At 40.8% G+C, this 8,748-nt stretch overlaps 1 pseudogene across 1 annotated transcript; it reads right to left on the minus strand.

The window, feature by feature from the left end:
• Positions 1-5,890: 5,890 nt before the first annotated feature.
• LOC149232977 (putative pectate lyase 18) lies at positions 5,891-7,741 on the minus strand (annotated as a pseudogene). The gene is made up of 4 exons (XR_016247587.1): positions 7,459-7,741; positions 6,707-7,349; positions 6,344-6,447; positions 5,891-6,251 (listed from the first exon to the last, which is right to left on the minus strand). The product of XR_016247587.1 is annotated as a putative pectate lyase 18 (transcript).
• Positions 7,742-8,748: the final 1,007 nt, after the last annotated feature.

Genomic DNA, 8,748 nt, shown 5'->3' on the forward strand with positions numbered 1-8,748 from the left:
TTGTTGGGAGGGAGTTAATGCCTCCTATATTTGATGTGAGGGAGTTATGAGGCTGTTAGATTGTCTATGCTATATAACAGGCAGTCATTCGGATGATTTTCTATGAGAGTGTGAGGATTTCATGATGTAATCTCCAATTTGATTAATATATTCCTGATGCCTATGTTTGGTGGACGTAGCCCAGATTGGTTGGGTGAACCACGTTAATTCTTGTGTTTATGTGCTTGATAAGTGCTGTGTGTATTTATGTTTGCTGTGCACCTGATCCAACAAATGGTATCAGAGCACTGTTGGACGTCTGGCACAACGGAGGAAGTTGTATTGTATCAAGTCCCGGAGTGCTGAAGGTGCTGCGCTAACGAGAGGAGAAGTGTTGGTGCTGACTGTGTTTTGGACGTGATTGCATGCTGGAGGCAGCCGGCGGTTTGGTTGCTGTTCCAGACGAAGGAGAGGTTGCTGCGCGCGCTGAGCCGAGAAGCAATTTACAGTTCGAATCGCTGCGCGTTTTTCAGGTCAGCCTCCGATTGGTTTGACTTGATGTGTGATTAAGATTGCATCACCATAAGTTAACGCTGGCTTTTATGTTAATGCCTCATAAGTTAACGCTGCCTTTTATGTTTTTTCTGTTTCAAATGAAACCGTGTACATTATGAACTGTGTGGCTCTACAAACCGTATGCATTATGTTGTAAAAGGCGTGATACAAACCGTATGCATTATGTGTTAAAAGGCGTGAATATATATATGGATATATATGGTGCTGCGTGGGTATGTTGTTTTTTGTTTTAAACCAAAAACAAAAAAACCAGCGTGAATATATATACCAAGCACAGTGATATAAAGCACGGTGACAAACAGCGCGGATTTATGTAAACAAAATCTGCATATGAAAAATCGCGTGGATTTATATTATTAAATGGCATTGTGGACAACACGGAAGGATCATATTTTGAGGGATATTTAAAAGATAATATACCAGAGACTCTGAGTATTGATCAGAAATGATTGTGACTTTGAAGCACATCATGACGGCAGCAGAATATTGCATATTTTACAGTGTGGGTTGAAGTGTTACACAGGGGAGTTTCCTACTGGTCTAGGTTTGCCTTTGAGCGATTCCACCTGTCAGATAAAAAGTCCACCCTATCCTGTAGCTTCTAAAAACACATGTTTCAGATTATTCTTCACCGCTACAATTTCTTATAATGACTTGCGGAAAATAGGCCATTGACAGTGAATTGTGAGGAAATAAACCCCGAACTTCATGTTATCTGTCGAAAAATTGCAAGCAATAGATGTTACAATTTTATATTGACAAAGTACAAAGACATAGGCAGTTTTTTACAAAAGCAAGAAGTACACAGGCATAGGCAGTTTTTCTTTGTTATGTAAAAACAAAGGCATAGACAATTTTGTTTTAAATTGCTGGTTTGATATTTGGAGATTACTGTGTTTTTGCTTATATCTAATGGCGAAAACTCAAAGTGCCCGTTTTGAAATTGAAAAGTTTAATGGCAAGAATAATTTTGAGATCTGGAAGGTGAAGATGCACGATCTGCTGGTTCAACAAGGTGTGGCGAAAGCACTGTTGGGGAAAAATAAAAGGCCTCCTTCCATGACGGAGGATGAATGGGATGAGATGGACGATAGAGCTCTGAGCGCAATCCGGTTATGTCTGGCAGACGATGTTCTGTTTAACATTGTGTCAGAGAAAACCGCCGCAGGCTTGTGGTCAAAGCTTGAGAAGCTCTATATGACGAAATCTTTGACAAATCGAATTCTCCTGAAACGACAGCTTTACAGTTTGCGGATGAAAGAAGGTACCTCAATTGCTGATCACCTGAATGTTTTTAATACCTTGTTGGTGCAATTAAACAGTCTAGATGTGAAATTTGATTCAGAGGATAAGGCAATAACTTTATTATGTTCTTTGCCTGAATCCTAGGATCACTTTGTTACTTCCATAAGTTTTAGTACATCAGAAATTCTTGAATTTGACGATGTTGTTGGAGCCTTGTTGGACGAGGAGACGAGGAAGAGTTCGAATGCAGACACCTCTACATCAGAGGTAATGATGGCCAGAGGTCGCTCACGAGAGAGACACTCCGGGGGAAAGCATAGCGACTCTCGTTCAAAATCCAAAGGAAAGAAGCCCAAGGTGAAGTGCTGGCATTGTGGCAAGGCTGGACATCTGAAAAAGGATTGCTGGAAGCGAAATCAGGCTACTAAAGAAGGCTCTTCGACAGAAAAGAAGGAAGCCAACACCACGGATACAGGTTCAGTATCAGGTTCAGGTATGAGTGATGAGGTATTGTCAGTTAATGTTTCAAAACATGATCAACATTGGTTGTTAGATTCCGGGGCATCTAACCACATGTGTATACATAGAGATTGGTTTAAAACATATAGATCAATTGATGATGGTGTTGTGTACATGGGTAATGATGTAACGTGTAATATTGTTGGGATTGGAAGCATACAACTACAAATGTTTGATGGCACAACCAAAATATTAACTGATGTGAGGCATGTACCAGATTTAAGGAAAAATTTGATTTCATTAGGAGCACTTGATTCAAATGGATATAAAACTGTAATTCAAGGTGGAGTTATGAAAATCTATAAAGGTATCTTACTAGTGATGAAAGCTAAGAAAGTAGGAAATCTATTTCAGTTAGAAGGTAGAACTGGGTCAGATCATGTGTCTGTGTCTGAAAATGACAGTAGTTCCATTCACTTATGGCATCAAAGATTCGGGCATATGAGTGAAAGAGGATTGAAAATTTTGGCTGACCGAAAGTTACTTCCTAATCTAAGATCTGGAAAATTGGATTTCTGTAAACATTGTCTGTTTGGTAAACAAAGTAAACAAAAGTTTAAAACAAGCAAACATACTAGTAAAGGCATACTTGATTATATCCATTCAGATGTTTGGGGTCCAGCCCCTACAGCGTCGTATTGTGGTTCGTCTTATTTTGTATCATTCATTGATGACTTTTCTCGGAAAGTTTGGGTCTTCATGTTGAAAAAGAAGTCTGATGTTTTTAGAGTTCTCAAGCAGTTTAGAGCGTTGGTAGAAAACAGCACTGGTAGAACAATAAAATGTTTAAGAACTGACAATGGTGGTTAGTTTTCCTCCAAGGAGTTTGACAGCTATTGCAAGGATGTAGGGATCGAAAGACATAAGACCACGGTTTATACTCCTCAGCAGAATGGAGTTGCTGAACGCATGAACAGGACTCTTCTAGAGAGAGCAAGGTGTATGCTGAGTAACGCCGGGTTGCCAAAGGAGTTGTGGACGGAAGCAGTGGCAACAACTTGTTATGTGATAAACCGATCTCCATCAACGGCAATAGACTGCAAGGTTCCGCAAGAGGTATGGACAGGACAGCCTTGTGACTATTCTAAACTCAGAGTGTTTGGTTGTGACGCATATGCTCTAGTGCCTAAACATCAGCGAACTAAATTAGATCCGAAATCGAAAAGGTATGTCTTTGTTGGGTATGGTGATGGAACAAAGGGATTTAGATTGTGGGATCCTACTACCCGCAAAATCATCATCAACAGAGATGTAAGGTTTAATGAATCCTCTCTTGTACAGTTAGATGTAGATAGAAGATTGAAACAGGATGATGTATCTGATTTCCAGCATATTCAGTTTGAAAGCATTTCTAATGATGGTTATAACGACCATAGTTCAGATTCTAGTCATGAACAGGTTTCAGAATCAGATTATGAACAGGGTTCAGATGGAGGACATGAATAGGTCTCAGATGGCGATCATGAAGAAATTCCTACAGTTGATAGATAGCCAGTTGTGGAAGCACCAGAAACATTCTTAAGGAGATCTACTAGGATCAAACGTCGTCCGAGAAGGTATGATGATCATGTTACTTCAGTTGCTTTAATCGCTAATGATGATGAACCTTTATGTTATCAGGAAGCTGTAGAAGGTTCAAATAGTGACAAATGGAAAGCAGCCATGAAGGAAGAAATGATGGCCTTAGGTAAGAATGGTACGTGGGATTTGGTTGAACTTCCCAAAGGCAGGAAAACTGTGGGATGCAAGTGGGTCTTCAAGCTGAAACGAGGTGTGAATGATACGGAAGACAGGTACAAAGCTCGGCTGGTTGCAAAAGGTTTTTCTCAGAAAGCTGGCATAGACTTTCATGAGATATTTTCACCAGTGGTTAAAATTGTTTCAATTAGAATTGTGTTAGCATTAGTGGCTTTGTTTGATTTGGAGTTGCAGTAGTTAGATGTTAAGACTGCATTTCTACATGGTGATTTAGATGAGGAAATACATATGGAACAACCGGAAGGGTTTGTTCAGCATCGCAATGCGAAATTTGTCTGCAGGCTCAAGAAGTCATTATATGGCCTGAAGCAGTCGCCTCAGTAGTGGTATAAGAAGTTTGATTCTTTCATGTTGAGTCAGAAATATGTAAGAAGTGAATATGATCATTGTGTTTATTTTAAGCAGTTAAATAATGGCATGTTCATTATCTTAGTGTTGTATGTTGATGATATGCTTTTAGCAAGCAAAAGCATTGAAGAAATCAACAGGTTGAAGACTCAGATGGCAAGGACGTTTGATATGAAAGATCTAGGAGCGGCAAGACAGATTTTGGGCATGGAGATTTTCAGAGACAAGGGCAATGGTAAGCTATGGCTATCACAACAGAAGTATGTTGAGAAAATACTTTTGAGGTTTGGTATGAATAATGTGAAGCCTGTGTCAATCCCGTTAGCTTCCCATTATAAGATTTCTTCGAGTTTATGTCCTAATACAGATGAAGAAAAGGATTATATGTCTCGAATTCCTTATGCCAATGTAGTAGGATGTTTGATGTATGCGATGGTGTGTACGCGACCAGATATTTCTCATGCAGTTGGGGTTGTCAGCAGGTACATGGCAAATCTGGGTAAAGAACACTGGTCAGCAGTGAAATGGGTGCTTCGGTACTTGAGAGGCACAAGTAGTTATTGTATTTCTTACAATAAGAGTAGTGAATTTGTTTGCGGATATGTTGATTCTGATTTTGCAGGTGATTTGGATAAGAGAAGGTCAACTTCAGGGTACGTCTTTACTCTTGCAGGTGGAGCTATTAGCTGGATTTCAAAGCTACAGAACATTGTTGCTTTGTCTACTACTGAAGCAGAATACATTGCTGCTTCTCATGCTTGCAAAGAGGCGGTTTGGTTGAAAGGTTTGCTTGGTGAGTTTGGTAGGTTACAGGATAACATCAGGTTACTTTGTGACAGTCAAAGTGCAATACATTTGGCTAAGAATCCGGCCTATCATAGTAAGTCAAAGCATATTCCAATCAAATATCATTTTGTAAGACAGGTTATCACTGAAAGGGGAGTTTCTCTTGAAAAGGTGCATACAAAGGAGAACTGTGCAGACATGTTCACGAAACCAGTTTTGTTGGAGAAGCTACGCTAGTGTTTGGCTTCTCTTGGTTTGCAGAAAAGATAAAATAATAATAACAGGGCATCAGGCGAATTGTTGTCAAGGTGGAGATTGTTGAGATTTTCTGTTTTAGTCAAATAGGCAAAAATCTCTGAAGGATGACAACAATAGGGATTCAGTTCCTAGATTAGCTCCAGGTTGTTGGGAGGGATTTAATGCCTCCTATATTTGATGTGAGGGAGTTATGAGGCTGTTAGATTTTCTATGCTATATAACAGGCAGTCATTCGGATGATTTGCTATGAGAGTGTGAGGATTTCATGATGTAATCTCCAATTTGATTAATATATTCCTGATGCCTATGTTTGGTGGACGTAGCCCAGATTGGTTGGGTGAACCACGTTAATTCTTGTGTTTATGTGCTTGATAAGTGTTGTGTGTATTTATGTTTGCTGTGCACCTGATCCAACATGGCATTAGCAGCGAGCTCCTGTCCTGCAGTGGAGAACGCCTGCATCCTGAGTGAGCGGCCCGACATGGATGGCAGCTCTCGCTGCCATACTCGATGCTTTTGCATACGCCGAAGACGCCACTGCTCCGGATGGCGTGAAATACGCACCGTTTAGCATCAGATCTCCCTCCGATCTCCAGTTCCACTGTTTCCATTCCTCCATGTTCTGGTTTACCCGTTTTATTACCTCTTTAGCCCTGCAATTTGCAGGTGCGACGAATCTATTGCCTTGACTGTTGATTGTGGGGTTTGCACTGCCCCCAATTGCGTACATTTCCCAATGAGTGTAATCATTATTCACCACATGGAAGTATCCATGCCTGCACCTGCATTCATTTATCCTTTCATAAGTATCCATTTCTTGATAACACCACTGCTACTAGTCTAGAATATTGGAGCGAAAGCAGGATCTATTTACCTTGGCATTCGTTGTATAAGACCTTCGCCAAAATGGTTGAATGCAATAGTCACCCGCATTTTGACGTCGAGAGTGTAGCTATCACGATGACCAAACAACATCACCTGCAATGCTCAACACAAAAACAGAGCAAGTGTTATCATTTCTTCATTAATGGGAGTTGGATCAAAGTGAAATCAAACTTTTTGACATATATAAACCAAACTTTCTCTTCTTGGGGTTCAACTGCAGTCTGCTTCAAACTTATACAGGCTCCTAATTTTGAGTTCCTCAATGTAACTAAACTTTCTCTTCTTGGGGCTCAACTGCAACCTACTTCAAACTTATACAGATTCCTAATTTTGAATTCTTGAATGTAACTACCTCATTGTGATGACTGAAATAGCTGTTTGAGATGGTAATAGCAGTGGATCCCATGATGGCATCAACGAGACCGTCTGCATAGTTGGACAAGGAGACATGGTCCACCCAAACGTGGCTTCCTCCGAAGATGGAGATCCCATCTCCATCGCACATAGTTCTCCATCCGAAATGCGTAGGAGAGTCCCTCACCATAGCATTTCCTGCAGGCTTACAGTCGTGAACGTGAATGTCATGGATGATAATGTTACGCACACGCTGAATGGTGATACAGGGCCCGTATGCAATGTGGACATCGACACCCCTTCCGTCGATTGTCTTGAAACTGTTCATAATCAGCTCCTCCTTGAGCTAGATGACCATGTCTCTCTGGAAAATAATCCACAGGGGCTCTGTCTGAATCACTGCATGACGCAGGGTTCCCGGCCGAGGATTTACCGCATCATAATCATGATGATCCGTTACCACGTAAATTCTCCCTTTTCTGCCTCCTTTGGCATGCCTGCCGAATCCAATGGCGCAGTCTGCCAGGCGTTTTCTGTGGTGTTGCCAATTGGGATCGCAACGCCAGCAATCATCAATGGGGTTACCAGTTCCGCAGGACAGATAACCCAGCTCTCGCCTCCTCGTGCTGTTATCAATGCTCCTGGAATAACAGAAAGAATTCAAATTTCACACCCAATCCAGAAAAAAATCGTAACCAAATGCACTTAACATATCATAACGAACTCGATGTAGTTGAATGTTGAATTTACCTTTCAACCATCTGCACTATGCTGTCTGGATCCTTTTCCACAGCAGTGGTATTGCCATTGGTTGGCTCTGCTTCTCTTGAATTTTCTGCAACCAGATTTCCAAAAGGATTTGGTGCCACCCCACCATGGACACAGAGGATTTCGATCAAGAACACGCAGGTCAAAATACTCTGATTTTTCATCTTAGTACCCAGCACTCCCTAGTTCTCACAAATCTACAGCCAGTTCTTCAAAAGTGAAGAATAATAGAAAATCTTGTGTGAAGGAAAAGGCGATGCTGCAGTTCTAAACTCTCGCATGACATGAAACGCAGTAGAAAATATGAAAACGAGAAGAAAAAGCTAGCATTCAAAGCAATCGCTACAGCAAGAAGAAGAGCTTGGAATGAGGAGAGACTCGAGAGCATGGCCAACATCACTGGTAATTGCCTCTGCGCTCTCTCTCTCTCTTACTCTGATGCAACATTGGAATGACCATCCTTCCTTCTTATAGATTTGGCCATTGGTACACGTGCTGTATGTGAAGCTCAGTCTATTGTCATTGATTTCCCATCTATCCATCCATAAGAAAAAATAAAAGTACATTATACAGAGGGCAGACTGTCCCCATAACAATGGCAACTTCTTCTGCCTATTGACTCATTAAGGGAAAAAACCTCATCTACCGAACAGGCAAGTGCAACTGTCTGCTGCTTCTACTTTTTCTAGTGGAAAAAAAGTATTTACTCTAGGAACCCTATGAAACCTATTAAATACCAAGTCTAGTGTTGTGAAGTATTTAACCACGGTGGACAGCAGTTGTCACACCCCAATTATCAACTGTACCCTAAGGCATGTAGGCGCAGCAGCACAGTACTGGCCCTAACTAACCAAACAAAATCATCCAAATATGAAACCTACATAAGCAAAATCATCAAGTAATGAAGCCTTCCAGATGTGTAGTTGGCATTATTATCATCTGGTAAGTGCAACAGAGACTTTAGCTTTAGAAACGTGAGTTGGATTCTTCGCGAAAAATGCATTTTCTATTGGGATCCTTTCTCTAAGCAAGGGGACAATATTTTTTGGAGTTGTTTTTAAAGAGATTTTTTAGAAGTTTTTCCGGTGGGTTTTTCTGGTCAAAATCCGGTAGTAATTTATTGAATCGCAAGTTTGATAGCTAATTTCTGCACAATCAAACCGTCCCCAGGGTTTTTTAGGGTGCTGAATCCAAATATGTAATTAAAAAACCATTTTAAATAATACAAATCAAGATTTAACCTCAATTTTTTCCGCTGGATTCCGTCACCGG

Source organism: Pinus tabuliformis, chromosome J (assembly GCF_031772625.1).
Source record: "Pinus tabuliformis cultivar Carrire ecotype Pingquan chromosome J, CPIR1, whole genome shotgun sequence".
Taxonomy (NCBI): Eukaryota; Viridiplantae; Streptophyta; class Pinopsida; order Pinales; family Pinaceae; genus Pinus; species Pinus tabuliformis.